The sequence below is a fragment of the Hipposideros armiger genome, unplaced genomic scaffold (assembly GCF_001890085.2).
Source record: "Hipposideros armiger isolate ML-2016 unplaced genomic scaffold, ASM189008v1 scaffold_301, whole genome shotgun sequence".
Taxonomy (NCBI): domain Eukaryota; kingdom Metazoa; phylum Chordata; class Mammalia; order Chiroptera; family Hipposideridae; genus Hipposideros; species Hipposideros armiger.
Genome location: NW_017731651.1, coordinates 1,997,148 through 2,004,566, shown reverse-complemented (window position 1 = coordinate 2,004,566; position 7,419 = coordinate 1,997,148). Strand labels below are relative to the sequence as shown.

Below are 7,419 nucleotides of genomic sequence, written 5' to 3'. Positions count from 1 at the left end.
AATTCAAAACAAGGATGGGGAAGGAACACAGAACAAATGGAAGAGTAGGCAAGAAATAGCAAGATGGTAGATTTAAACTAATCCATTTTGATAACTATGTTAAACATACTTTATTTTTAGCTCAGGTCTTCCAAGCAACAGATGCCAATATGGGATTAGATGTTCATGAGATTTACTGGGGAACATGCTTGTGAAGGAGCAAAGGGAAGCAACTGAGGTAGCCTGGGAGACAATCTAGATCTGACATCTGTGAAAGAAGAGAAAGAAGAAAGGAGACTTGAGTAGGACAAGGCGCGGACCATCACAGCAGGCTAATGGAAGCTCACTGAGCAAAGGTTTCCCATTAAAGACAAGAATGTCCCAACTCTAATAACCCCATCATGCTGGGAATGGCCCAGGGAAAGCATGGTTCAGTGTGAACATCATGCTATATCTGAATGTATAAACGGAGGTGTTGGTCTAACTATGCTTCCCACAGAAGATTTGCTTGCAGAGAGACTGAGCAGCTGATCTCCATGGCCACCACAGTCCATCTTAGCTCTGTACTGACCCACATTTTTAGACATTTTCCAGGAGTCCTTTGACCTCTATTTCTTAGGGCAAATGAGACAAACTACAGCCTCCATTGCTGCAGTCGGCCTCAGGGCCACAGTTGGTACTGATCATCTCACTCCTCTATCATCCACTCTAAATTTTCCTACCCTCAGCCAATGCCTATGCAGGTCTTGGTGTCTTATCTGGTAGTGTAAACCAAACAGGATCTGAGACCATGGCCATCATACCATTCTCAAGGGTCGCCGCACATGTTCATTCACAGTTACAATTGGTCAAGGGAGCACTAAGAGGCATCCAGGTGAACAGCTGGGTACCACAATGCTCCTTTCTACCCCCACTGTGTAACAGCCGATCTGCCTCTTCCTACTCTCAGATCGGTACGATCACTCTCCTACCAATATAATTGCTCTTCTTCTCACTTGCTGGTCCCTATTAAGGACTCTAAAATTCCCTGGCAGCAGGTACACTATATATTCATAGTTCAATAAGATCTCATGTGTCCCTTAGTAGCAGTATGCCCCCTTTGGAGGCCAGAACTTCTAACTTTGCAGAGCCCATAGTTGCAGGGAGGGAAGCAAAAGACTCTCCCAACAGGACATTAGATGCCACTCAATTTTTCTGTAAACCTAAAACTATTCCAAAAAAAAAAAATAAAAATGTATTATTTTTTTAAAAGAGGAGGAGTCAAGTTATGTCACCCCTTTGCCCTGAACCCTAGTCACTCCCCATTTCATTCAGACTCCAAGCCAAAGATTCCTACAAGGCCTCCCTCCATTATCCCTATGACTTCAACTACTATTCATTTCCCTCTCACTATTTTACTCCGGGCAGGCTTCTGGTATAGGACTGGGCACTGGACTTTTTCCATTACCTGGGATGCTCTTCCCTTGGTATCCCCATGGCTAGTTCCATCATCTCTTGAAGTCATTGTTTCAAATAATACATATAACAAATAATCCTCGAAAACATCAATATGAAAGACAAATAGCCCAATTGAAAGAAAATGGGCACTGGATTTGAATAAGCTATTCACAAAAAAGGAAATCTACATGGCTGCTAAAAGAAGATGTGATGAACTCAATAGCAAGCAGTGAAATGCAAATTGAGACCACAATAGAAAACCATTATATACCCATTGGATTGGCAAAAATTACACTATCTGGCAAGTGTTGGTGAGAAAATGTAACAATAGGAATTCTGTCTTGGGAGTGAAAATGAATAAAAATATTTTGGAAATAGTTCAGTATTTTCTAGCAAAGTTGAAGGTATGCATGTCCTATGATGTAGCATTCTATCCCTACATATACACTCGGGAGAAACTCTTAGTACATAGGCAGGCCATAGAGACAGTAAGGCTCATAGCAGCATTGTTCAAAATAGCCCCAAACTGGAAGTGATCCAAGGTGTCTCAAGATAGAATCAATATAAAAATTGTTAAGTATGAATATAATTTATACTATACAACCATAAAAATGCAGAAACTACAATATATATTCATCCATTATCATGGATAAAGCTTACAGATAGATATACTATTGAGTGAAAGAAGCAGTCAAAAAAAGAAAAGCTGTATAATTCACTTGTGTAATTTTCAAAAACAAAATAAAACTAAAGTCTTTAGAGGATAAACTACAGAGGAGATAAATCTGTACAGACAAGCTAGTTTATTCAAATGGGCTCATTTCTTTGGTTGATGTTATGGCTGGTGGAGGTAGGTTCTGTCTGCCTCTGGAGATGCTTGTGGCAAGTTTCTTCTTGACCTGAGAAGCTCATGGATGCTGTTTTGTAATTGTTGTTCAAATGGTACATATGTTTTATGCATTCTTCTGAATGCATAAAATATTTCACAAGAAGAAAAACAAACAAATTCCAAAAAGGCAAATTGAGGTGGATCTAAATCCACAGCCATTGATATGAATGAAACAAAGATGCAGTCGCAAAATTAAGAAACACCTTGTTTATTTTTTTCCTTCACATTTCTCGTGGCTTTCTCTTGCTTTGAGTGCTTATTAACTACTGTTTGTGTTGCTGCCTATGCATTTTAATAGATGTTCACTGATCTAGTCTGACCTTCAACTTAGCAATTTTAAGTAGTCAGCAGGAGGCCTTAAATTGCCTCAAGACATAACGCATTATGTAACATGGTAAAAAGTATGGTAAGATGATACTAGGGTCTGCAAAGCAGCAAAATGTAAATGAGACCCTTTGGATACAAGACATGCCTTTAATTGGAAGAGAAATGTCACACAATTAAAGTGCAATGGTCTTGGGGGGGGTGGGGGGTTGGGAGGGGCTAAGAACATCTTGCTTCCTCCTACAACCAGGATTCTGAATTGAAATCCCCTCCCTAATTTTCTTACTTTTGGACTTCAGTTCTGAGCAGGGCTATGACACAATTTGTCACAAATTAGTTTCAAAAAGACTGTTGCCAAGGTTATTTCTTAATCACAGTAAGGTTATTTCTTAATCATGTAGGGTAGGATTGTTTGAAAAGTAAACTAAAGCAGACCCAAGATTTGAAAGCGATCTCTTCAATTTCAGAAACTTTCTCAACTGCCATGTCTCATGGTCTTACTAAAAAAAGCTCTGGAAGATTTTCAGAAACATCTATTCAATCTCCTTTTGAGACCATATTCAAGTTTCATAAATCTGGTTTGATATGTAATCATGACTACAGAAGTATGAAATCTTCCCTCCCTCATCAACTCAAAAATAAAATAGAGATGTTTTCAACAATACAATCGATTATCTGTTGAGATATTTCTGTACACGTAAGTCAAGAAATAAAATATAGTGTGATATCAGGGAAAGGCCCCTGGATCAGGGTCCAAAAACTATATAAATTCTGTGACCTTGAACAAGTAATGTTACCTTTCTACACATAATTCGTCTAATCTGAAAGATGTAACAATACCTGTCACGTCAATCTCACACTGGATGGACCAAATGAATGGAAGATATGGAAATGGCTTGTAAATTTTAAATCATCCTGCAAATTTTCTACGAGTATTACAAAAGCCAAATGGAGAAGTTGCTTAAAATTTCTGTTCATTCGAGTCCTCAGACATTGCATTCATCTAATGTAGCCGTTCTCAACCTTCCTAAGGCCGCGACCCTTTAATACAGTTCCTCATGTTGTGGTGACTCCCAACCATAAAATTATTTTTGTTGCTACTCTATAACTGTAATTTTGCTACTGTTATGAATCGTAATGCAAATATCTTTTTGTTTTCCGATGGTCTTGGGCGACCCCTGTGAAAGGGTCATTCGACCCCCAAAGGGGTCGCGACCCACAGGTTGAGAACCGCTGATTCTAATGGCAACTCTCTTCCCAGTTATATGTGTCAGCTTACCTCACCAGGTTTAATGGTGCCAGTATCTCACATGTGTAAGTCTACGAGGGATGTGATTAGGAAAAATGAATAGAAAGGAAGAATAACATCAAGGACAGGACTAATTTGGGGGACGGGGGGGTTCTTATCATCCCTTGCGTGACCTTAGATGTGTGAAACAGATTATCATTCATGTCCTATCTATTCTAAAGCTTAATATAAAGAGTGCCCTGAGATAGGGGTTCTGCTGACTGGCCAGCTGTAGAACATATGTTTTGAAGTTTTCTGTAATAATGGTGAGCGCTTGGCTGCAACCCAGCTCTCACCAGGTCCTCCAGTGTGGGCTCATTTTCAAGATGGACCAGCCAGCGTTAGCAGTTGCAGGCTATGGCCACACAAAAAAGTTCTTCGCTGTGCAAAGTAAACTGGATCACGTGGGGTCTGAATCCATGACCTTGGCCTCGTTAGCTGGGCTCTAACTAGGTGAGGTAATAGGACCAGATGGTAACAAGATGTAGAACACTTTGCAGAAGTCACTCTGTACTTACACAGATCCGAGATGACTTCTGAAAGCTGAATCTTTGATGACATGTGCTGTTTCACCCCTAGGTACTTAGTCCATGATTCTACCGAAGCAAAAGTAGGAAGACAGATGGTCAAGCTGGAGGGAAGGAAAAAAAAGAACAAACATAAAGGGAAGGACGAAAATGTTAGGATTTCGGCCAACGCCCTGAAATGTGATATATAATAGACGGGTTATAAATTTCAAAGCACAAGAAACGTTAAGCACGGACATTAGTTGCGGCAGTACAAAGCTTAGCCATCAAAATGAAATATCTCCCCTTCAAGAGAACACATTATCATCAAAACAAAATATAATACACACTTGGATTGGTAAATATTCATGCAAGGTCTCCAACCATGAATCATTTGTTAATGTAAAAGAAAATAATACTGAACCTATGAGTACTTGAGAAGAATTCCAAAGTTACAGGGGCAAGGCCACACAGGCTGGCTGGGGATATTTCCAACAGCAGGGAGAGAGCTCCTTTCAACCCTTGTCACTAAGGAAATTTCAGAGCCAGTCTATAAATAGCTCCCTGCCATTGGCCCCATCAGAATGAGGCTCTGTAGCTCCACTGCAGCCCTGCGTGCAGCTGAGAATTGAATTCTAACCAGGTCTGTCTTTCTTACTTTTTGCAGAAAACAAAAGAGGAAAGTCAACACCACAGAAAATAAAATGGAAGTACGAGTTGATAGATGGATAGCTCAAGACTGCAACGCTTGTTTTTCATAGGAGTACTGACTCCTGACACTCCTGCAGCTCTGAAAATAATGTAGATGTTGTTCCCAGGGTTAAACTGGGTAGGTGTTCGGTGGTGACACTTTCAGGGTTGGCATCTAATGCCTGCTTTTCTCATGGGTCCATGAAGAAGGAATTAATATGGTAATCTAATATCTTTCCTTTTATTGCGTAAACTCTCATTCCCTTGCAAAGTTTCTTTTATCCAAGACATTCACATAATAGAATTTTCAAATATTTGTCAGTACTCTTATTAAAATAAATTGTAAACGTCCTCTCCTACACATTACCATGTTTGCCGCCTTTCCCCTACTATTGGTTTCTGATTACTTTTGAACTTGTTCACACCAAAGAACTGAGTAATTTGAGAATATTAGTTTATTTCGACAAATGTAAACATCAATTTGGAAAAACAAATGACTGTGATACAACTTACTGGACATCATTCCAGCAAGTAGTGTTTATCAAAATTGCTGCATTTAGAACCTTTTTAGCTTCATCTTTGGTAAATGCATGATAGAGTGAAGCTGATTTCAATATCTGTTCCTTATTCCTTCTGCCTTTGGAACTCGCCCACCCAAAGGGCCTGTGACCCTGTCCTGACACCCACAGGATCAGCACACCTTAGCCTGCTGAGTGAGGGTGCCTTGCTCTCTCCTTCCCTCTTCCTCTCCCAAAGCAAAATGTAATTGCTTCCCCAACCTGATATGTAAATTCAGTGCATGCAAGGCCCACTGGAATTGATAAGCAAATTATAAAAATTGTCTGGAGAAGTTAATAAGCAAGAATAGCCAACTAAAGTTTTAGAGGAAGAATAATAAGGGAGGAACTTGTTCTACAAAGTGTCAAAATATGGTACACAACTGCATTTGTTAAAACACTATACAGGTGTAGACAAACAAATCAATGGGACAGAGAAGAAAATCCAGATACATGACTATATATCTATATACATATATGGGTATATGTTAATTTAAAATATGAAATGGTGACATTTTAAATCAGTGGGGAAAGTCATTGCACAATTGGGTATCCATCTATCAAAATAATAGTTAGGTTTTCTACCACACACTGTATACGAAATTAAACTCAAATTAAATGATTCAACGATCAAACAGAAAAAAGAAAAATTTGAAAACTACTACAATAAAATATAGGAGGATAATTTTAGAAACTTCAAGTGGGGTACAAGAGGAAAAGATGAAGCCGCCATAAACCCAGATGCCCCAAATGAAAACATTGATATATTGGACTATGTAAACTTTCAAATCATCAACATAGTGAAAGACACTGTAAATTGGGAATAAATAATAGCCTGAGAGAAAATAGTGCAAACAAAATATCAGTATCCATTACATAAATCTTAAAAATCAATAAGAAAAAAAAGCAGATAACTTAGTAGAAAAACTAGACATAGAATCTGAAGCAATAAGTATGACTGATATGCACATGAAAAGATATTCAGCCTCCCTAGAGGTCAGAGAAATGCAAGCAAAAAATAAAATGAGATTTTGTTTCTTAACTACTATGATGGCAACAATTAAAGATTCATTATATCAAGAATTACTGAGATTATAGAGGAAGGGATTTCTCATACGCTCCATCTATCCTGGTTAAATGCATCTTTCTGCTTAGTCTCTGACTGCACATATGCAGCTGGAATGATCTGGAGAAAAACATACAATCACGCTAAAAGTCAACTTCAAACTCTTGGTTACAAATCTTATTGGCACACAATACTGCCCAACAATCTTATGACCCTTTCCTAACATATTTAGGTTCCCATTCTCCAAAAATATTTGCTTTGTGCTCCTCTTTTTTCAAAATTTTGACCTTTCCAAACTTTCTTTACAACCACTTCCTTTACAGATAATCTTGCCTGACATTTCATTAAGAAAAAAATTAGTACTTAGTAATTCCTCATTTTGCCACTAAATCAACCAATTTATCTGCATCTGCATCTGTAACATTTTCTTTGCCTTTTGTTATTATGGACAGTGTCCCCAGACTGATCTAAGGTTAATCTTACATTTCTTCTCTGGATTTCACTTGTTTTTTTTTAGAGGACTTCAAGCCTACATTTCTTTATTATTATTATTACTATTATTATTATTATTATTATTATATTAGCTTCAGGTGTACAAAAACAACATAATGATTAGACATTTACACCCCTCAAAAAGTGATTACCCCCCACCAAAGGCTACTACCCCTCTGACATCTTATATA

At 38.3% G+C, this 7,419-nt stretch overlaps 1 long non-coding RNA gene across 1 annotated transcript in view; it reads right to left on the bottom strand.

Annotated features, from left to right (window-relative positions):
- LOC109391734 (uncharacterized) overlaps positions 1-7,419 on the bottom strand; it is a 191,931-nt gene that overhangs the window by 131,148 nt on the left and 53,364 nt on the right. The window contains exon 2 of the long non-coding RNA XR_002125907.1: positions 4,436-4,548. This is a non-coding gene — a long non-coding RNA (uncharacterized LOC109391734). The remainder of the gene's footprint in view (positions 1-4,435; positions 4,549-7,419) is intronic.